Source organism: Erinaceus europaeus, chromosome X (genome assembly GCF_950295315.1).
Source record: "Erinaceus europaeus chromosome X, mEriEur2.1, whole genome shotgun sequence".
Taxonomy (NCBI): domain Eukaryota; kingdom Metazoa; phylum Chordata; class Mammalia; order Eulipotyphla; family Erinaceidae; genus Erinaceus; species Erinaceus europaeus.
Window position 1 is genome coordinate 22,070,720 of NC_080185.1, and position 23,582 is coordinate 22,094,301.

General features: G+C 42.2%; 1 protein-coding gene and 1 long non-coding RNA gene across 2 annotated transcripts in view; one reads left to right on the forward strand and one right to left on the reverse strand.

Moving 5' to 3' along the window:
- The window catches only part of FHL1 (four and a half LIM domains 1), a 93,265-nt gene that overhangs the window by 38,941 nt on the left and 30,742 nt on the right, over window positions 1-23,582 (reverse strand). Inside the window, exon 2 of the mRNA XM_016193151.2 lies at window positions 17,954-18,027. The gene's annotated coding sequence lies outside the window, so the exon portion shown is untranslated. The remainder of the gene's footprint in view (window positions 1-17,953; window positions 18,028-23,582) is intronic.
- LOC132535780 (uncharacterized) lies at window positions 10,134-23,459 on the forward strand. The gene is made up of 3 exons (XR_009547487.1): window positions 10,134-10,239; window positions 10,326-10,459; window positions 23,114-23,459. It is a non-coding gene; the product is annotated as an uncharacterized LOC132535780 (long non-coding RNA).

Below are 23,582 nucleotides of genomic sequence, written 5' to 3' on the forward strand. Positions count from 1 at the left end.
GGTGTCTATCTTTCTCTCCTCCTCTCTGTCTTCCCCTCCTCTCTCTATTTTTCTCTGTCCTATCCAACAATGAACAACATCAACAATGGCAATAATAACCACAACGAGGCTACAACAACAAGGGCAACACAAGGGGGGAAAATGGCCTCCAGGATTAAGCTAAGAAGCCTACTTATAGTTTAAAAGCCCTCAGGGTCCCATAGCCTACAGGGAAGAAAAAGAACAAAAGAGGCTTTTAACAGCCTCTGTGAGCAACTCCCGTTGAAATAATATTGAAACAACTGTTAATTTCCACAACTGTGAAATCTTTAAGCACCTTACTTAGACACAAGTCAATCCAGGCAAGAGTGATCAGTAATTTGAAAAGTACTGAGAGAGGGAACTCATAACATAATATATAAAATGGTTAAACCAATAAGAAGAAATTTTGGATAAGTGAACCAGGACAAGACTCCATCTAAAAAAACCCCCAAAGGTTGAAGCATAAAATAATGAGGTCAACATGCAAACATTAGTTAAGGAAATAATCACAGGAGTGAGTAAAGAGTTTGAAAGAATTGTCATCAGAAATGCAGAAACAACAAATGAAACTCTGGAAGAAAACACTATCTCAAGGTTATTAGAGACCTGAAAGCTGAAATAGCTGAGCTAAGAACACAACTAGTTGAATAAGCTAAAACAGTATCAGAACATGGTAACAAAATAGATGAACTACAAAAGACAGTAGAGGGGAGAGAGAACAGAATAAATGAGGCTGAAGACAGAATTAGCAAGATAGAGGAGGAATTAGATAACTAAAAAAGAAGTAAGAGATCTCAAAAAGATATTAAGAGATATTAAAAACAACAACAGAGACCGATGGGATGACTTCAAAAGAAATAATATTCACATTATTGACTTACCAGAGGAAGAAAGCATTCTTCAGGCCATAATAGCTGAGAACTTCTCTAGTCTAGACAATAACAAAGACAAAGGTTCAAGAATCCCAGAGGGTCCCAAACAGAATTAACCTAGACTTAAATATACCAAGAAACATCATATTTAGAATGGATAGGACTAGGGATAAAGAAAGGATCCTGAAGGCTGCAAGAGGAAAACAAAGAGTCACCTACAGAGGAAAACCCGTAAGATGAGTGGCAGACTTCTCCACACAAACACTACAGGCCAGAAGAGAATGGCAAGATATCTATCAGGTACTCAATGAGAAAGGCTTTCAACCAAGACTACTGTATCTTGCTAGACTGTCATACAGACTATATATGGAGGTATAAAAACCTTCTCAGACAAGCAACATTTGAAAGAATCAACTATCACCAAGACTGTCCTGAAAGAAGTTCTGAAAGGTCTCCTATAAACAGCCAGATTACCACAAATAAGCCATATATAAGAAAATTCTAAAACTTTACAAGAATGGCATTAAAATATCTTCAGTCTTTGATATCAATAAATGTTGATGGCCTGAATTCACCTATTTTTTATTTACTCCCTTTTGTTGTCCTTGTTGTTTTATTGTTGTTGTTATTGATGTCGTTGTTGGATAGGACAGAGAGAAATGGAGAGAGGAGGGGACAACAGAGAGGGGGAGGGAAAGATAGATACCTACAGACCTGCTTCACTGCCTGTGAAGCTACTCCCCTGCAGGGGGGGAGCCGGAGCTCGAACTGGGATCCTTAACGCCAATCCTTGCACTTCACACCACGTGTACTTAATCTGCTGCACTACCACCCGACTCCCAGAATTCACCTATTAAAAGGCACAGAGTAGGAAGATGGACCAGAAAACACAATCTAACAATATTCTGTCTACAGGAAACCCACCTAACTCAACAAGACACAGACTCAAAGTGAAAGGATGGAAACTATTATACAAGCCAATGGCCCACGAAAAAGGGCAGGAACAGCTGTTTTCATATCTGACATGATAGACTATAAAATAAATAAAATTTAAAAACACAGTGATGGACACTACCTAATGCTCAGTGGATGAGTCAATCAAGAGAACTTAACAATTACTAGCATCTATGCACCCAATGAGAAGTCATCTAAATACATCAAACATCTACTAAAAGAGCTACAGCAATAGATTGACAGCAACACAGTCATAGTAGGGGACTTCAACACCCCACTCTCTCAACTTGACAGATCATCCAGGCAGAAAATCAATAAAGACATGAAGGAGCTAAATGAAGAGATAGATAAATTACAACTATTGGACATTTTCAATATCATTCACCCCAAGAAACTGGAATACACATTCTACTCAAGTCCACATGGGTCATTCTCTCAAGAATAGACCATATGTTAGGCCGAAAAGACAGCATCAGCAAAATCAAGAGCACTAAAATCATCCCAAGCATCTTCTCAGACCACAATGGAATTAAACTAACACTTAACAATCAACAAAAGATTAGGAATAGTCCCAAAATGTAGAAGCTCAACAGTACACTACTTAACAACTACTGGGTCAAAGAGAAAATAAAGGAAGAAATCAAAATGTTTTGAGAGTTAAATGAAAATGAAGACACAAGCTATCAAATTATTTGGGACACAGCTAAGGCAGTACTCAGAGGGAAGTTCATGGCCTTACAAGCATACATTAGGAAACAAGAAAAGGCACAAATAAACAGCCTGATTGCACATCTTAAAGACCTAGAAGAAGAACAAAGGAACCCTAAAGCAGCCAGAAGGACAGAAATCACTAAAGTTAGGACAGAAGTAAATAACATTGAAAATAAGAAAACCATACAAAAGATCAATGAAAGTAAATGTTGGTTCTTCGAAAGAGTGAACAAAAATCAACAAACCCTTAGCCGGACTCACAAAACAAAAAAGGGAGAAGACCCAAATAAATTGGATCATAAATAAAAGAGAAGATATCACAACAGGCACCGCAGAAATTCAACATATCATGTGAGGCTTCTATGAACAACTATACGCCACCAAGCTAGAGAACCTGGAAGAAATGCACAATTTCCTACATACCTATGAACTTCCAAAATTAAGTAAAGAGGGTGTAGATAACATGAACGGGCCCATCACAGCTAACGAAATTGAAACAGTTATCAAAAGCCTTCCCAAAAATAAATATCCTGGGCCAGATGGTTTTACAAATGAATTCTACAAAACCTTCAAAGAAGAACTAATACTTCTACTTTTAAAAGTCTTCCAGAAGATTGAAGAAGACACTGGAATACTCCCTTCCAGCTTCTATAAAGCCAGCATCCTTTGTACCAAAATCAGATAGGGACACAACCAAAAATAAAAACTACAGATGAACATAGATGCTAAAATATTGTAAAAAATTCTAGCTAACCAAATATAGCAGTATATTGAAAAGATTGTTCATCATGACCAAGTGGGGTTTATCCCAGGCATGCAAGGTTGGTTTAATATACGTAAATCAATCAACATGGTCCATCACCACAACAAAAGCAAGACTAAAAACCACATGGTCATATCTATAAATGCAGAGAAAGCCTTTGACAAAATACAACATCCCTTTATGATCAAAACACTACAAAAAATGGGAATAGATGGAAAATTCCTGAAGATAGTGGAGTCTATATATAGCAAACCTACAGCTAACCTCATACTCAATGATGAAAAACTGGGAAGAATTTCCCCTCAGATCAGTACTAGACAGGACTACCCACTATCACCATTACTATTCAACATAGTGTTGGAAGTTCTTGCCATAGCAATCAGGCAGGAGCAAGGAATTTAAGGGATACAAATTGGAAGAGAAGAACTCAAACTCTCCCTATTTGCAGATGACATGATAGTATACACAGAAAAACCTAAGAAATCCAGCAAGAAGCTTTTGGAAATCATCAGGCAATACAGTAAGGTGTCAGGCTACAAAATTAACATTCAAAACTCAGTGGCATTCCTCTATGCAAACACTAAGTTAGAAGAAGTTGAAATCCAGAAATAATTCCTTTTACTATGGCAACAAAACAATAAAATATCTAGGAGTAAACCTAACCAAAGAAGCGAAAGACTTGTATACTGAACATTATGAGTCACTACTCAAGGAAATTGAAAAAAGACACCAAGAAGTGGGAAGATATTCCATGTTCATGGGTTGGAAGAATTAACATCATCAAAATGAATATACTACCCAGAGCCACATACAAATTTGATGCTATCCCAAGCACAGTTTTTAGGAGAATAGAACAAATGCTACAGATGTTTATCTGGAACCAGAAATGACCTAGAATTGCCGAAACAATCTTGAGAAGAAAGAACAGAACTGGAGGCATCACACTCCCAGATCTCAAATTGTATTATAGAGCCAGTGTCAGCAAAACTGCTTGGTGCTGGAACATGAATAGACACACTGACCAGTGGAATAGAATTGAGAGCCCAGAAGTAAGCCCCCACACCTATGGACATCTAATCTTTGATAAAGGTGCCCAGACTATGAAATGGGGAAAGCAAGAGTCTTTTCAACAAATGGTATTGGAAAAAGTGGGTTGAAACATGCAGAAGAATGAAACTGACCCACTATATTTCACCAAATACAAAAGTCAATTCCAAGTGGATCAAGAACTTGGATGTTAGACCAGAAATTATCAGATACTTAGAGGAAAATATTGGCAGAACTCTTTTCTGCATAAATTTTAAAGACATCTTCAATGAAACTAATCCAATTACGAAGAAGACTAAGGCAAGTATAAACCTATGGGACTACATCAAATTAAAAAGCTTCTGCACAGCAAAGAAACCACCACCCAAACAAAGAGACCTTTCATAGAATGGGAGATCTTTACACGCCATACATCAGTCAAGAAGCTAATAACCAGAATATATAAAGAGCTTGTCAAAATCAACAAGAAAACAAATAATCCCATTGAAAAATGTGGAGAGGCCACAGACAGAATATTCACCATATAAGAGATCCAAAAGGCTGAGAAACACATGGGAATGTCAATTGGACCAACCTCTATGGAGAACAGCCTGGAGAACTCTCAGAAGGCTAGAAATGGACCTACCCTATGATCCTGCAATTCCTCCCCTGGGGATATAACCTCAGGAACCCAATACACCCATCCAAAAAGATTTGTGTATACCTATGTTTTTATCAACAAAATTTGTAACAGCCAAAACCTGGAAACAATCCAGGTGTCCAACAACAGATGAGTGGCTGGGCACACTGTGGTCTACATATACAATGGAATAGTCAGCTATTAAAACAGTGACTTCATCGTTTTCAGCCGATCTTGGATGGAGTTTGAAGAAATCATGTTAAGTGAAATAAGTCAGAAACAGAAGGATGAATATGGGATGATCTCACTCTCAGGCAGAAGTTGAAAAAGAAGATCAGAAGAGAAAACACAAGTAGAACCTGAACTGGAGTTGGTGTATTGCACCAAAGTAAAAGACTCTGGGGTGGGTGTGTGGGGGGATTACAGGTCCAAAAAGGATGATTGAGGACCTATTTGGGGTTGTATTGTTATGTGGAAAACTGAGAAATGTTATGCATGTACAAACTCTTGTATTTACTGCCAAATGTAAAACATTAATCCCCCAAAAAAGAAATTTTTAAAAAGTCATAGGGGGAAGAATAAAACTCTACTAGGAGTCAGGTGGTGGAGCACCTGGTTAAATGCATGTATTACAATGCATAAAGACCTGGGTTCGAGCCCTCCAGACAGGGCTGTGTGTGTTGCCCTTTCTCCTCCTCTATCTCCCCCTACACTCTCGATTTCTGGCTGTCTCTGTTCAATAAATAAAGATAAAAAAAAAAAACTGGGAGTCGAGCGGTAGCGCAGTGAGGTTAAGCGCACGTAGCGCCAAGCGCAAGGACCAGCATGAGGATCCCGGTTCAAGCCCCCGGCTCCCCACCTGCAGGGGAGTTGCTTCACAAGCAGTGAAGCAGGTCTGCAGGTGTCTATCTTTCTCTCCCCCTCTGTCTTCCCCTCCTGTCTCCATTTCTCTCTGTCCTATCCAACAATGACAACATCAGCAACAACAACAATAATAACTACAGCAATAAAAACAAGGGCAACAAAAGGGAATAAATAAATAAGTAAATAAACTCTGCTGGTTATTGGAATAAGCACTTGGAATATCTTTTTTCATTTATTTATTGCACAGAGACATCCAGAAATCCAGAGGAATGGGGGGGATCATAAAAAGGGAGCAGGACAGCCCCAACACTTAGAATATCTTTTTAAAAAGTATTTACATATTTATTTATTTATTTTCCCTTTTGCTGCCCCTGTTATTTTATTGTTGTAATTATTATTGTTGTTGTTATTGATGTCCTCATTGTTGTACAGGACAGAGATAAATGAAGAAAGAAGGGGAAGACAGAGAGGGGGAGAGAAAGATAGACACCTGCAGACCTGCTTCACCGCCTGTGAAGCAACTTCCCTGCAGGTGAGGACCCAGGGGCTCGAACCAGGATCTTAGAGCTGGTTCTTGCACTTTGCGCCACCTGCGCTTAACTCGCTGTGCTACCACCCGACTCCGCACTTAGAATATCTTAATTGAATTATCAGTCCATAACCTTAAAAATACATAAAATTGTCATAACACAGTTAAAGAGATGCCTAGAGACTCACAAAGACAACAGATTCTAATCAGATGAACTAAGGAGCACTGTTTCCCGACTTCCATAAACAACAATTACAGATGTGAGTCATCTAGCCAATAAATTAATATAATTTACTGAGAGATGCTACACCAACTGTGAAGTTTATCTAGATGAAAGGATGTGAGAATTAGACTACTGTCCTAAATACATCTGTATATATGGCATCCTTTTATCTAAATGGATTTGATCCCTCGAGCTGTTCAAACAGAATTGAACTGTTAACAATTAACGAAATAGTGAAATAAATTATGGATATCAGCACAGCTGTCCGCACTGGGCTCTCAACACAGAAGGATGATATGGTAATGGTGAGGACAACGCTAATGGTGACAATAAAAGCTCATCTTTCTCAAGCATTCTTAAGGATTCCAAGCTTACCCTTTCGATTTCTATGAAAGCTTTGATCTCAGCTTCGGTTATTGTATGGGCACAATAAAACTGATATAAATTAGCTTTGACCTTGATCTAGTAAAATTTCTTGAGTTTATGGTTTCAAGACATATGGTCACGGTTTCATACTTCAGCTGGAACTTACTGAGAATCCAACATTTGTCTTACAAATACAAATCTGTTGTTGGCTTCTCTAGTCTCTTAACTATTAAAAGAAGAGTTGCTCACGAAGATCTTGAAACAACTTCCATATCCACCCGAGTTTTATGATGCTAAGAATCCTAATAACAACATTAGGCATTCACAAGTTCCTGTTAGACTTGGACTGAACTTGTAGACAAATTTAAGTTCTAATATCTTCTGTCTGCAGAATAAAGAAGTGAAAGGCTACCCTTGCTCCAGCCTATGCACAGTCCTTTACACTTACTAACTCCTGTGTCTTGAGTTTCAAAGAGACGACACTTAAGGGAGTTTGTTCCTAGAAAAGGTACAAAGACTTGCTAGTGGACAAATTATCCATGAGTAAGCTGATACAGCATACTCAAACCAGGGGCAAACATATATTTTGGGATAAATTACTGAAGTTTCCTAAAACTAGATTATATTTGTAACTCTCAAGGTATCATATGGAAGAGGATTTTTAAAAAGGGTCCTTTGAACCAACTTAAGGCCAAGATGTCAGATAGCTACATCTTCATTGCACATCAGTCTGGTACCAGGAGGGCGCTATGTCTGGATTTCAGTATACAAATCTGACTTCTCCCATGAGAATTCTAGTCAAATCCAACCCTTTCCATAGACTTCCATGGTACAGTCTAATGCACTTGAACTCTGAAATAAGGTTCAAACATATATGTGAAAATCCCAAACTCTGTAATGGATAGAGGAGACACCTTTTGAATTCATTTCATATGAGATAGAAAGAGCTTCAGATGAGAAAAAGGAAAAGAACCCCACTCCAGTGCACAAAGTACAGGAGATTAAACCAAGAGCTTCAGATGTGCAAGTAAAGTCCTAGTTCCACCAACTTGAATGGCAAGGAGATACCTTTTAAAATAAAAAAGATGTACAATCAATATTCCCAATGATTTAAAATTCTTACCAAAGGGTATCTTATAAAATAGTTCCCAGAGATAATTTATTTACATTAAACACTCTTACTGAAAGGAAAAATTTTCCTTTAGGCCTTCAAAACATAACATAAAAAGTTTACCTTTGGGAGTCTAGCAGTAGTGCAGCGGGTTAAGTGCACGTGGCACGAAGCACAAGGACCGGCATAAGGATCCCGGTTTGAGCCCCCGGCTCCCTGCCTGCAGGGGAGTCACTTCACAAACAGTGAAGCAGGTCTGCAGGTGTCTTATCTTTCTCTCCGCCTCTTGTCTTCCCCTCCTCTCTCCATTTCTCTCTGTCCTAGCCAACAATGACGACATCAATAACAACTACAACAATGAAACAACAAGGGCAACAAAAGGGAATAAATAAAAAGTTTTCCTTCAGGGATGCATGTAATTCTCAGCATTCTTTTTATTATATATTTATTTGATAGCGATAAAGAAATTGAGAGGAAAGAGGGAGATAGTGAGGAAGAAACTAAAAAGAGACACCTACAGCACTGCTTTACCACTTGTGAAGCTTCCCCCCTGCAGGTGGGGAGTGGAGTCTTGAACTGGGGTCCTTGTGCACTGTAGCATACACACTTACTTGAGTGCACCACCACCTGGTCCTTTCAGCATTCTTTTAAGTGCTATATGAACCTTGATGGAAAATGGCATAAGAATTCAAGACTAGGGTTGGGGAGAGAGTATATTGGTTCTGGTTTTTGTTTTTCTAATTTTAATTATTATTGGATAGAGACAAATTGAGAGGGCAGGGGAGAGACAGGGAGAAAAGGTGGGGACACCTGGAGCTCTACCCCATCCATCATGAAGCTTTCCCCATGCAGATGGGGACCAGGACCTTGAACCCGGGTCCTTTCACACTGTAATGGGTGCTCTTAACCACCTGGTCCTGAGAGCATAATGGTTTCTCAGAGAAGACGTTCATGCCTCAGACTCTGATGTCCCAGCTTCAAGTTCCAGAACCACCATAAGCTAGAGATGAGCCGTGCTCTGGTGTCTCTATGTATCTCTCTATCAAATCACTCTCATTTAAGTAAATAAAATATTAAAAAATAAGTTCATGGGCTGAGGATATAGTACAATGGCTATGCAAAGTTTTTCATGCCTGAGGCTCTAAGATTTCAAGATCAAACCCCGGCACCACCATAAGCCAGAGCTGAGCTATGCTCTGATCTATGCCCCACCCCATATCTCTCCTATTGAAATAAAATAAAAAAGAAGTTCAATCAATGAAGGGTTGTAGGGAGGATGATATAAACTCTACCTAAAATAAATAAATAAATAAAAAGAATTCAAGACTCCAGAGTCTGAGGAAATGGCTTAGTATTTCAAACATGTGCTTTATAAACATAAGGTTCCGGGTTCAATCCCTAGCACTGCATATTCTAAAGGTATATGCTCTGGTGTACATCTATCTACATCTCTCTCTCTTTCTCTGTGTAAAAATAAGTCTTTTTTCTTCTTAAGTTCAAGTTTCTGAAGACTCCCATTTATGATAGTCCAGTTAAGCCACTTTCTCTAAGTGAGTTGGTTTTTCTCCTACAATGAAAAAAAAAATCCTGCTATATCTGAGGCTGGGAAAGCTAGAAGATGTACAAGAGGTCAAAATTAAGTCCATTAAATCCCAGCCCTGGATTTAGTCACCATAGAGACAGGGGAGATAAATAAACCAGCAACCTTAACAAATGTTCTGCACCTTTGCCAGACATATCTTGGACTTACCATCATTTTTTCTGAAGTATCTTTTAGTCCAAACGTAACTGATGAATGAGACCAAACAGAATGAGACCCAAAAGCAATAGGAGCGTTAATGCTGGCAAAGGGCAGGCAACGAATCAAGATCCCCCGCCCCAGTAATATGCTCTCTGTTCCCCTTAAAAAATGATTGCAACACGAAGCTCCAGAGGCAATGACATATGGGGAAAATATGCGGTGTGAAAGCCAGAGGAAACCATGTCAAAAAAGAAAAACAGACATGAAGTAACTGACCTAATTAAAGGAGAAAAGTGTACTTAGAGCAAGGCAAGCTAGTGATTTGAAAGAGGGGATAGAACTGGAGGAGGGGGACAGCTAGAGGCAGGCAGGCAGGGCACAAAAGGGAGTCATTGCTCATCTCAAGCAAACCCGGCAAGTGAAGTGGGCATAGCCTTTGGAGGTGGGGGGCGGCCAGCTCCTTTAAGTTTTCCCTCTAGTGATCGGTGAACCTTTCACAGGAAGGTCCATTCTCTGGCTACAGATTAACAAAGAGCTCTGAAAATGAGTTCTTTCGACTCTGTCGTACTGGACGCCGAGAATCACAGAAAACCAGAAGGACAGAATAAATGGCAACTTGGGATAATGGAACAAAGCAAGTAAGGAGGAATTGTAATTGTGTCAGCAGAACTCCAAGTCTAGGCTCTAGGTGGGCTGCTTTTTTTCAGTCATGTCCTAACCACCTCTGTGTTGACCTTGCTGCTTACGGTGTGGTCCGCTGATTTCACGAGGCAGTAGCTGAAAATCCTTGGGCTCCAAAAATGCACAGACAATAGGAAGACAACATGAATAAAACCCTGGAATGCTACTTACATGTGTCCATGGGCCTTCTAGTTTTTATCCACGTGTATGTATCATTTTAGGTTAGAATCACAACACTTATAAAACTGCACATCCTGTAATGTTTCAGCAAGACTATGTTATACAAGTTTTTTCATACTGCTCAGCAAACAAATATTAACCGTGGGCAGACTCACAGAATTCCACTGCACACAGATAAAATATTCAATCACACAGATTTCATGAATGAATATATCTCTAATGCTACACATTTTAAGTTGCTTTTGATTTTTTTTTTTTTGTCCTTACAAATAACACTGTGGTGAATACCCATAGTGTATAGGCTTTTTTTTTCTTCTTTAGAACAATTTCATTTTTTAGATCATTTCCTAAAACAGACTGGTGATCTTTGTGACTTTTGCCATGTAGCACCCAAAAGCATTTTTAAAGGTATGTGGCCAACTCACAATGCTACCAGCAATGAGAGTTTATCAATTTCAAGGCAGACAGATCAACACTGGGCTCTCCCTTTGTCTCTGTTGACTTAATAGGTGAAAATTGTTCCAAGTGGCTGTTTGAATGTGTTTCTCTTCGCATACCAGTGAAGCTAAACATTTTCTGTATTTACTTTGTGGCAGAATACAAATGTGTGTGTGTCTCTCTGTCTCTCTCTCTCTCTTTCTCCTGCTTCCTCTACCAACTGGGAAGTTCACTCAACCAACTGTTCCAGGGCATTTACTAGGCCTCTGCCAGATCTTACAGTCTATAAGGGTTCTGTGGGTATTACAGAAATTGTATCGTCAAATCTGCTGCAAACTCCTTAGTGGATTTTCCCTGCCTTTATTTCTTTTTCTAGTTTTAGTGAGGTGTAGTTAACATATACTGTATAGATGTACTGTATATATTGCATACACATACATCTGGGTCTTTAAGAACTGGTCTCATTAGGGGCTCGGGTGGTAGCGCAGCAGGAAGCACACGTGATGCAAAGTGCAAGGACCAGCATAAGAAATGGTCTGATAAACAGTGTTCTGCGAATGGCAAACACACCTTGTCCTTAGTGTCAAGGAGACACTAGAGCATGGTGGATGGAGTCTGTGGCAAATCTCAGAGTGAGTGCTTTTTCTTAAGACACGGCAGTCATTTGGCTTTGGCCCAGTGCTGCCAAGCAGAAATGCAGGTGCAAACTTGCCAGATCTTTGGATCTTTGAATAAAAACTGAAGATTTGGCCTTTTTAATGAAAAAAAATCTCTTCATTTTTAAATACTGGCAATCCACTTCTAATTGTAAAAGAACACGTCTGTGTGTCAGATTCAGCCCACTCATTTGAGACCTTGGCTCTAGACTGTTGGTGTGCAACTCTGTGAGCCTCTGTGATGCTTTTTATGTTTCTAGCAGTGTGTTGAAGAGGTCACACCGATAGAAGGGGCCAAAACCAAGTCACGAGGACTGCTGTAGGGAACAATTTTGTGAACCTTAAAAAGTGCCAAATCAATAATGAAAGTGACCATATGTCACTGAGACAAATATTTCCTAGATGTGCAATACAGGTCTAAGTAAGTCATAATATTGTCTCTACTGGGGAAACACAGAGAGTAATCAGTTCATGCTCGTGTTGAAGAACTGAGTTCTGTTCAAGTTCTTGCTTGCAAATAATTCCACAACAGATAAGGTGGCCACATGGAATCGCTTCAAGTTTTTGAACTACAAAGTCTATGTGGTAAGTGTTGTACTAAACATAAAAACCTACTTATCATTACACACACACACACACACACACACACACACACACACACACACATCCTGATGTGGAAACTGGTCTGGTTTTTCTAAACCATTCAATCATTCCAAATGTCCCTGGAAAAAGAAGAGCGTGTTAAACACAGTTTATATTTTTTTCATTACAGGGGGTGGCGGGGGGGGGGTACCTGTGTTCCAGGCACAGATCTGTCCCCTGCAATTATCACATACTTGATGATTTGCACATGTTCCCCCAGAGGTGGCATCAATCACAGGCTCCAAGAGCCAACTAGAGGCAGGGCCCTGAACTACACCCTTGTGCCCAGTCTATCCAACTCAATATTGCACAATATGGATACATTTTTTTTTTTTTTTACAAAGCAAAAGCCTGTAAAACCTTTTAGGTTCCCTGTGCTATAAAGGGAAACTCATCTAGGAAGACAGTCAACTGGGAGATTATCAGCCCACATGGTATTAATATTTTTGTTTTGCTTACTCCTGCATAGCTAGCCCACCCATGACAGAGATGAATGAATGACTGAATGAAACTTAAAAAAAAAAAAGCAAAGAAAAAAAAAAGCATAACGTGCAGTAGCACTGTGACAATTGAACCAATCTTTGACATCAGTTCTATGTTTCTGCTGTGATTAAACATGTGAATGGATTCTAGCTAGCTAGCCCAATTGAGACACAGCTCTAAAAGAAGTCAAAGGTAAGTTTTGATCAAATTAAAAATTCCAATTCTTCCATGTCATCAAATTGGCGCTTGAAAAAGCCTCCTTTAAAATGTCTACACTATTTATATCAGGGTGTTATATATCCTGAGGAAATTTGCCCAGTTAAGAAATTCTGTAGAGCTCTCTCTGTTTCTCTCTCCCCCCCCTCTCTCTCATGCCCTAACATGTAAATGTTCTCAATTTTCTCCAAATAAAGTTTAAAGTACCTCAAAAAAAAAAAAAAAAGAAAAAAGAAATTCTGTAGAATCAGTAAAGGTGAACCATGCATGTGAGTGGTTGAGTTTCACCTAGCTATAGTTTCTTACTAAACTGATATTGTACTCTTTGCTGCATCTCAGTAAATCAACATTTTTTTTTCCTGTGGAAAAATAAGAGCTATGAAAGGGCACAGAGATAGAAAGGAATAAAGCGGTGGAGAGATAGTATAATGGAGATTCTCATGGCTGAGGCTCCGAAGTCCCAGGTTCATTCCTCAGCACCAGTACTCTAGTCGGGGCCTTCCCTTCCCTATCTCTCTGTCTCTCTCTCTCTGTCTCTCTCTCTGTCTCTCCCTCTCTCTCATTAAAAATAAAATATTTCTAAAAGAAAGGACAGAATGAATGAAGAACTGACTCTCTGCACTTTAGACAGACTGGACAGATCTCTGCTTTCCAACTGCCTGTGGGCTCCACAGTACCCCACTTGGGCCAAAGCAGCTCTTATCTGGGCTCTCTACCAGATCTTGACCTAAGATAAAGATGGGTTTCTGACATTTACTATATGTGTTATTATTTACAGAGAAAATTGAGAGGGAAGAGGGGATAGAGAGGGGAAGAGAGACACCTGCAGGACTGCTTCACTGTAGGTAGGAGTCAGGGATTTTAACCCAGGTCCTTGCGTGTTTAACATGCACACTCTATAGGGTGCACTACCACCCAGCCCTGGTTTCTACCATTTTGAAAAAACAGAACTGAATTAAAAAAAAAAAAAAGGACTTTGAGTGACAGCAATGCTGGGCTTATCTTCAAACATGGATTAGCCCATCTCTGGCAGCTGAGAGAGACTACTGAGCCATTTGTCAGCTGGTCAGTCTAAGGCCCCAGGGCTCTGGGTCAGACTGCTTGTGATCACTAATTCATTTGATGAAATTCATAGGATTCTGTGGAGCAAACACTTCTAAAAGGCCATCCCTTTATGGTCCTCCTGGCAACGTCCATATTAAGCAGAGAAGACATTATAGAAGCCAGAACTCCCACCTTCTGCATCCCCAAAATTATTTTGGTCCATACTCCCAGAGGGGGAGAAATGTTAGGGGAAGATGACCAGAGGGCTCTGAACTCCATCCAAATTCCATCAGGACCCAGAGGGAGAAGCGTGGTGGGGAGAAGAAAGGACATTCCAAAGTATTAAGAGGTATAGGTGTGACTTAGAAAAAAAAAAAAGAGGCAGGGCCATATAAAAACGGGGAATATAGATAGATAGTTATAGAAGTTATAGTCAATCCATATCTGTGATCTTGGGGGAACTACTGCAGTTCCCAATGGAGAGAATATGGGGACACAGAACTCTGGCAGTGGGAATAATGAGAAATGATACCCTTGTTGTCTTATAATTTTGTAAATCAGTATTAAATCACTAATAAAAAAAGGCTGTCGAAAATGGGTGGTGGCGCACCTGGTTGAGCACACATATTACAGTGAACAAAGACCCAGGTTCAAGCCCCCAGTCCCCACCTGCTGGGGGAAAGCTTCACAAGTGGTGAATCAAGGCTGCAGGTGTCTCTCTCCCTCTCTATATCCCCCCTCCTCTCTGTTTCTGGCTGTCTCTATCAAATAAGATAATTTTTTTTCTTAATTTGTTTATATTTATTTCCCCTTTAGTTGCCCTTGCTGTTTATTATTATTGTTGTAGTTATTATTGGTGTTGTTATAGATGTCATCGTTGGATAGGACAGAGAGAAATGGAGAGAGGAGGGTAAGACAGAGAGGAAGAGAGAAAGATAGACACCTGCAGACACCTGCTTCACCGCCTGTGAAGTGACTCCCCTGCAGGTGGGGAGCTGAGGGCTCGAACCGGGATCCTCAAGCCGGTCCTTGAGACTGGTGCCACATGTGCTTAACCCGTTGCACTACTGCCCAACTCCCAATAAAAAAAAATTAAAGGCTGTCCCCTTTAAATATCATTAAAAATCTAATGAATACAAGTGTGTGTATATATATATTAATCACACACATATATATTTGATTTATTAATGAGAAACATATATATGATTTATTAATTTGAAAAAAAGAGAAAGAAAGAGGTAGCCAGGCAGAACCAGAGCATCACTTTGGCACAGACAGTTCCTGGGATCCAATGCAGGACCTCATGACTGAAGGTCCAACTCTTGATCCACTTTCCTACCCCCAGGTATATAATCTGTGAAGAATTCTGCAGCAGGTAGATGTAAGGAAGGCGACTATTGCCACCTAGTGGGCATCTACCCAAACTCCCCAGGGGAAGCAGGAGTTGACTGGACTAACTGGCTGCTAGAAAATGTTGTGTCCAGAACCAGGGAGAGAGCTTGGTACACCTGATCACCCCAGGCAGGCTGACTCCTCAGCACCATGCTATGCCAGAGTCGAATGACACTCTGGTTTCACTCTCTCCTCTCATAATAAACAGAGAGAGAGAGAGAGAGAGAGAGAGAAGAAGAAGAAGAAGAAGAAGAAGAAGAAGAAGAAGAAGAAGAAGGAGAAGGAGAAGGAGAAGGAGAAGGAGAAGGAGAAGGAGAAGGAGAAGGAGAAGGAGAAGGAGAAGGAGAAGAAGGGTAAGAGGAGCAAGGAAGGAAGGAAGGAAGGACAAATGGCCCCATCCGAGCACAGGAACCCAGTTCTTGCCAAGGGGATAGTACCTATATTTTACTACTATTCCTAACATTTCATTTCACTAGTAAGAAATCTTCTTATTTTATTTTTTTAACTTTTTTTTTCCTCCAGGGTTATTGCTGGGCTCGGTGCCTGCACCATGAATCCACCGCTCCTGGAGGCCATTTTCCCCCCTATTTTGTTGCCCTAGTTGTTGCAGCCTCGTTGAGGTTATTATTGCCATTGTTGACGTTGCTTTGTTGTTGGATAGGACAGAGAGAAATGGAGAGAGGAGGGGAAGACAGAGAGAGAGGGGAGAGAAAGACAGACACCTGCAGACCTGCTTCACCGCCCGTGAAGCGACTCCCCTGCAGGTGGGGAGCCGGGGGCTCGAACCGGGATCCTTACGCCGGTCCCTGCGCTTTGCGCCACGTGCGCTTAACCCACTGCGCCACCGCCCGACTCCCTATTTGTTTAACTTTTAAAAAATATTTTATTTATTTACTTATTAGGTGGAGACAGAGAAATTTAGAGAGGTGGGAGAGATACAGAGGGAAAGAGAGACACCTGCAGCGCTGCTTCACCACTCATGAGGCTTTCCCCTTGCAGGTGGGGACCAGAGGCTTGAACCCAGGTCCTTGCACACTGTAACATGTGCCCTTAACCAGGTGTGCCACCACCTGGCCCCCTATTAAGAAATCTTTTGATTCCATTTTACTCTTTGCAGTTCTAGACATTAGATTCTAGTTTAGCCATACTGACTTTTTAAAGGGGGGGTTGATATATATACAGTTTTTCAAAAAGGGACATGTTTCAGTCCTCAGTGCTGCCTTCTGTTTTACAGGTACACATTTCCTAGTAGAGACAACTAGGAAAATCTACACTGTGAGGTCTTCCAACACAGACTGGGGGCTGTTTGTCTGAGCTGCATATGGAGTGGGACTGAGCACAAATATTGCTCTAACAGACTGGGGATAGTGCAAGAAAAGTATAATATAGTACAATAAATAATGTTCAATTTCTATTAGAACATCTCATCCAGTCTTATACATGCAGGGAACCTGAGGCACAGATGGGGCCCAGGTGACCCATCTTTTGAGGTTCCTTTTTTTTTTTAGTATTTTATTTATTTATTTATTTATTCCCATTTGTTGCCCTTTTTTTATTATTGTTGTCATTGATGTCGTAGTTGTTAGATAGGACAGAGGGAAATGGAGAGAAGAGGGGAAGACAGGGAGGGAGAAAGACACCTGCAGACCTGCTTCACCGCCTGTGAAGCAACCCCCCCTGCAGATGGGGAGCCGGGGGCTGGAACCAGGATCCTTACTCTGGTCCTTTTGCTTTGCGCCATGTACACTTAACCCGCTGCGCTACCACCCGACTCCTGAGGTTCCCTCCTTTTATTATTACAAAAGTGAGAGTCCCATCTCTCAGAGAGAGAGAAGTGACTAGCCCCAGATCATAACAGAGCAGAAAGTAGCCATGACAGGTAAATGCAGGCGACAGATCTGGGCAGGCTGGCTGCAACATAGGAGGAGGGCATTCTCAGGGGTTCTTACAGTCCCCGACCTGGGGACCTTCTACTCAGAGGCATAAAGATCCCTGCCAGCTGACTGGGTTGGCTCAGCCTTCCCTAGCTGTCAGCAGAAGTCTCCTCCCTTCTCTAGCCCTTGCTATGTACAGCTCTCCTGTACCCTACCATCAGAGTTGGTACATGTGCAGACTTTTCAGACAGACCTCCTAACAGTCCTGTGTCCTTTGGAACATTCCCTCCTCATGTCCCCCTCCCCCAATTGAAAGCTAATGAGACTGGTTGTCCCCCTTGAAAAGGCATTCCCCACAGAGCTAGTATTGGGGGGGGGGGGTAGTGATAATATAGGTTAGGTTAACAAAAAGCAAGCCCTCTTGGGCCTCCAGTATCAACAGTTTTTCACGCACTGTTGCTCCTAATGCCCACACACCATAAGACTGTGGAAAGAATAAGAACTTGTGGCAAGTCCTACAACTTACCTCACGTGAGATCTGCAGAGAACTGGGATGTACTTGGAAAAGCAGGACACAGGTGGCAGCAACTTCCAAAGTGCCTAGGTCAGGGCAAAATGAGAATCAAAAGGCAAAGTCACTTTTTCAGAAGCAAAGGGAGAAACAAAAACAAAAACAAACAAACAAAACCCAAAATAAACAAACCCCCCAAAACAAAAACAAACAAAAAAATACTGCTATCCCAAAGCCAACTTTTCCTTGTAATTGGTTCAGGGGAACACATTCTACTTTGTATTTACAACCCTTAAAAGTCCAAGGCCAGGTGCCAAGATGTGCTGCCTAGTTCCCCGCAATGTCTGTTTATTGTATAACACTGCCTGGGCAGCGGATCTGGCCCCGTCATTATCAGGCTGTATTAACTCAAAACACTCAGCATTGTTAGTGGAGTGAGCTCATGGCCTATTTCAGTTTTAAATTAACATTTGGCAATCACCCGGGTAATCAAAACAAATGACTCAGTCGTTTAGAATAGAGTTATTAGTAGAGCCCCCCCACAACCCCCTTCACTTTTAACATCTTTAGACTTTTGTGCCACAGGAGGGCTCAGATCCAGGCTGATTGCGGGCACAAGTGTGTGTGTGGGGGGATTTAGAGGTGTTGTCATGGAGATGAGGGACAGTGAGTGTGACCACTGCAGTTATCTCCAATCAACAGGAGGGTTAGGATGCAGGCGCATCCCAGGGCAGGCCATCTGCCTCACTAGGAAACAGGTGGGCCCTGTGCTTTGCCCGGGGGGGACACAGACTCTGTACATCATCTTGACCACACATTACTCAAAAAAGAACTGGCCAGGGCTAAGGAGGAAGGAAGATTGTTCTCCCTGTGTCAGCTCCCAAGCGTGAGATCCTGTAGCTCATACAGAGGTTCTTCTATGCCAAATGGCAAAAGTGCATGAGTGGAGGAAGTTGGGGAGGACGGTGGCTCCCTGAGAGGTGGGGGCCATCCACTATGTTCTGTGCTCTGTCCCCACGCCCAGGACAGTGCCTGGCACACAGGAGACTTCCCAAGAAGTTATTATCACGCCAAGCAAGACAAACACACACCAAGAACTGTAGCTACAATCAGAGTCTCCTCCCACCTCCATTTTCTAAGTGAATCATCAAGGAAGAAGTAGTTGGGGAGGGAGGGGGTGGATGCAACCAAAACAGGGCTAATATGTGCCAAGTCCTCTATTAACGTCACCAGGTTTTGGGGAACAGCTGCTTTACGCCAACTGACGTCACACAAAACCAGCTCCCCAAAAAGCGTCATTTCATTCAGTGAGCCAAGATTGCTTTTCTCGCCAATGTTGCAGTAAAGTAGCAGTGTGGGAAGCTTTTGTTCAGCCACCTGTTTGTTGTGTGCTGGAAAAGATATCGTAGCTGGTCCAGTACACACCAGAGGCTAGTGGGTTCGTCTGCGTAGGCATCTTCCTGGAAAAACAACGAAGACAACTCTGCCTGACTTAAGATGGATGTTAGGGACGGAGTTCTTATCTGCTGGATCAAAAGCACCAGAAAGAAGGTGACTCTGAACCAAGGATAAAGAGGTACCTTTCAAAAATGAATGTGTCAGGGCACCAGAGATAGATCACACGGTACAGCACGTGCCTAATCATGCACAAGGACTCAAGTCTGATTCCTGACACCACGTGAAAGCACCAAGCATGACACCGGGAGGAAGTGCCACGAATGATGAGGCAGTGCTATGGACTCTCTCTTTCTCCCCTTCTCCTTGTCTCTAGCTCCTTCTATCTGAAAGAAACATGACAAAGGTGACCCAGAAACTTGGTCAGCAAGACAGCTCAACTAGTTCATGCCTGCTTGTCATACACTTAACCTTGGGCCAAGCCTGGCACTTACTGGCCTAGAGAAAGCTTTGGTGTCATGGTGTCTTTTTCTCCATGTCTCTGTCTTGCTCATCCTATCTGGGGTGAAAAAGTCATCCCAGAGTAGTGAATGCCCTGTGACAATGATGACAACAACAAAAGTTGACCTTGGAGCATGAAACTGTGCAGGTGTGAGGTCCCGGTACAGCCGGCGCAGCCAGAACAGAAGTGCATGTTTCAAAGTGATGGGCTTCCAAAAAACAGTCTTCTATTTCTTTCCCCACCTCCCCTCAAGTAGAGGCAATCTTCTCACATTCTACTAAATGGATACAAATTCTTCCTTTGGCATCCAGCTAGGTCTGTTCCACGGGACTTTGAGTTTCCCGGAAGCAGGGATAAAAACATCTCACCTGGGGAAGGGCGGTAGCACAGCAGATTAAGCGCACGTGGTGTGAAGGGCAAGGACCAGGGTAGGGATCCCGGCTCAAGGCTCCGGCTCCCCACCTGCAGGTGGGTTGCTTCACAGGCGGTGAAGCAGGTCTGCAGTTGTCTATCTTTCTCTCCTCCTCTGTCTTTCCCTCCTCTCTCCATTTCTCTCTGTCCTATACAACAAAACCAATAATGATAACACCAGCAATAACAATAACAACAATAACAGTAAGGGCAACAAAATGGAAAAAAAAACAGTCTCCAGGAGCAGTAGATTTATAGTGCAGGTCCCAGCGATAACCATGGAGGTAAAAAATAAAATAAAAGTCTCACCTATGTACACCACAACACATATACACACTGACCTGAGCCCTGTTGACCCCAAGCTCTTGGGCTGAGATCTTACTCGTCCTTCATTCTAACTGTTCAACATGCCAGCAGAACCTTCTGTGACCTCATTTCCCCCCACCATACACACTCCTCCCCCCTACAGTTGTATGTAACTCACTGGTTCTAGAAGGTACCACACCCTCTGGTGGAACAGATGTAGGCAGAATGGCACAGCTGTTTGCAGCAGGGTTGTGAGTTGGCCTGCCTGAGATGATACTGTTTGCAAATGCCCACCATGCCCCGTTGCTCTCACAATGGCACCCTACCTCACAGAAGGAGCTCCAAGGGATCAGGAGGACCAACCTGTGCCAGGTGCTGGGCCACACCATAGCATGACACGTGGCTATTGTGAACATAGCCTGAATATACTATTTCATCTTGCTCTTCGGGAATTGCTTTGTCTGTCTGTTTTTTGTTTTTTGTTTTTTTCTGCGTGGAGGAAGTCACTTGCAGGGGACTGAATGAAGCAGAACTGCTTCATCTATGGGACTACAGTCTGCCAGTGCCTCTTCTCTGTGGCTGGCTTCTACAAGTTTAGGATTTGAGGGGCCTTGTAATGGGGAAGGGCAGAAAGCCTAATTTAGAAACCACACCAAGCCCTTGGCTCTGCCACTCCACTCAGGGGACAGTCCTTGCATTGCATGTGCCCTGACACCCTCCAGAGGGCAGAAGAGAGTAGTAGGTGGCTTTTACTCTGGAGCCTTGACTGTGTGTGTGTGTGTGTGTGTGTGTGTGTGTGTGTGTGTGTGTGTGTGTGTGTGTGTGTGTGTGTAGAAGAAAGAATGCAGGGGGTGGGTGTGAGTTGAGGTCCTGGTGCATGATGGTGGAAAAGGACTCAAGTTGTGGGTGTTTCACAGACACCTATAATGGTGAGGTGAAAAAATATATTTTAAATTATTTATTTATTCCCTTTTGTTGCCCTTGTTGTTTTATTGTTGTAGTTATTATTGATGTCATTGTTGTTGGATAGGACAGAGAGAAATGGAGAGAGGAGGGGAAGACAGAGAAGGGGAGAGAAAGATAGAGACACCTGCAGTCCTGCTTCACCGCCTGTGAAGAGACTGCCCTCCAGGTGGGGATCCTGGGGGCTCCAACCAAGATCCTTACACCGGTCCTTGTGCCTTGTGCCATGTGCACTTAACCCACTGCGCTACCGCCCGACTCCCAGATGAGAAATTTTACCCATGTGCCAACAAATATACTATAAACCATTAACAGCCACCACCCCCCAATCAAAGAGGGAAAAAAGACACAGGTATTCAGCCAGCTCTCACCCACATGTGTGTCTCCATCCCACTCTGCCCTCTGTGCTAGTAGGTAGTCCCCATGTAACCTTTTTTTTTGCCTTCAGGGTTATTGCTGGGGCTCAGTGCCTGCACTATGAATCCACTGCTCCAGTAGCTTTATTTATTTATTTATTTATTTATTTTATTTATTTATTTATTTTGGATAGGACAGACAGAAGTTGAGAGGGTAGGGGGAGAGAAAGACAAACACCTGTGGACCTGCCTCACTGCCTGTGAAGCGAGCCCCCCCCCCGCAGGTGGGGAGCCGGGGGTTCGAACCAGGATCCTTGCACCAATCCTTGCACTTCGTACTATGTGCGTTTAACCTGCAGGACGATGGAGGCACTCCTGGTCAGTAAGCAAGTGGATTTGTGTGGGCTTTTCAGTCTGCAGGGAACCCCTGACTGGACACACTGTTAATTATGTGGATGATGTTTCTCAAAAGACTGAAAGCACAAAGGCCACCAGATAAAACTGGATAAAAGTTGATGACAGCAAAGTCATCCAAAATAAAACTCAAAACACTTTGAGGGTTAGTCGTGCTTTGAAATAAATCATGATAAGGCTGTCTTGCCATGCCAGAATTTTTAAAAAGAATTTACTTATTTATTTATTTATGAGAAAGAGGAGAGAGAGAGAACCAGATATCACTCTGGTACATGTGCTGCTGGGGACTGAACTCGGGACCTCATGCTTGAGAATCCAATGCTTTATCCACTGCACCACCTCCTGGACCACAAGAAAGACTTCTTATTTATTTATTTATTTATTTATTTATTTTACCAGAGCACTGCTCAGCTCTGGCTTATGGTGGTGCCAGGGGATTGAACCTGGGACTTCAGAGCCTCAGGCATGAGAGTCTCTTTGCATAACCATTATGCTATCATGCCAGAATTACTGAGGAAAATTAGACAAGCCATTTCTGCCTGAAGAAACCAGTGGCTCTGTCCTAGCAATATATGGGAGCTTTTCTCTGCCCTGATCCAGCTTTCTAGTCCTACTATCAACTCTCAGACAATATTTTTAGCCCTCCTGCATGTTAGCTTTTGGGCTCAGGCAAAAATTACTGAAGTCATGGGCCCCTTGGAAAATACCTAAAATAGACTTCCTAGCTTCTTCCAACATGAAGACCCCAAATCTCATCTGCTGTATTCTTAGCCTTAGGTTCCTGCTTACTAAACAATTTGTTCTGATTTATATTTTAATGGTTTTCAGCCACCAAGTTGCAGATGCTGCCATGACACCAACATGACTTCCCTGAGCAAACGACCTCACCGATGTGTCCTGGAACCCCACCTCCCCAAAGTCCTACCCCACTAGGGCAAGACAGAAACAGGCCGGGAATATGGATCATCCTGCCAATGCCCATGTCCAGCAGAGAAGCAATTACAGAAGCCAGAACTTCCACCTTCGGCACCCCATAAAGATCCTGGGTCCATGCTCCTAGAGAGATAGAGAATAGGGAAGCTTCCAATGGAGAGGATGGGATGTGGAACTCTGGTGGTAGGAACTGTAACCCTCTTATCCCACAATCTTGTCAATCATTATTAAATCTCTAATTTAAAAAAAAGTTGTGGATAAGGTCATATTTTCCCCCTAGACTTTTGTAGTTCCTACATCAAACTAAAATCAGGGCTGGGGAGAGCCTAATGCTTATGTAAATGACTTCCATGCCTGAGGCTCT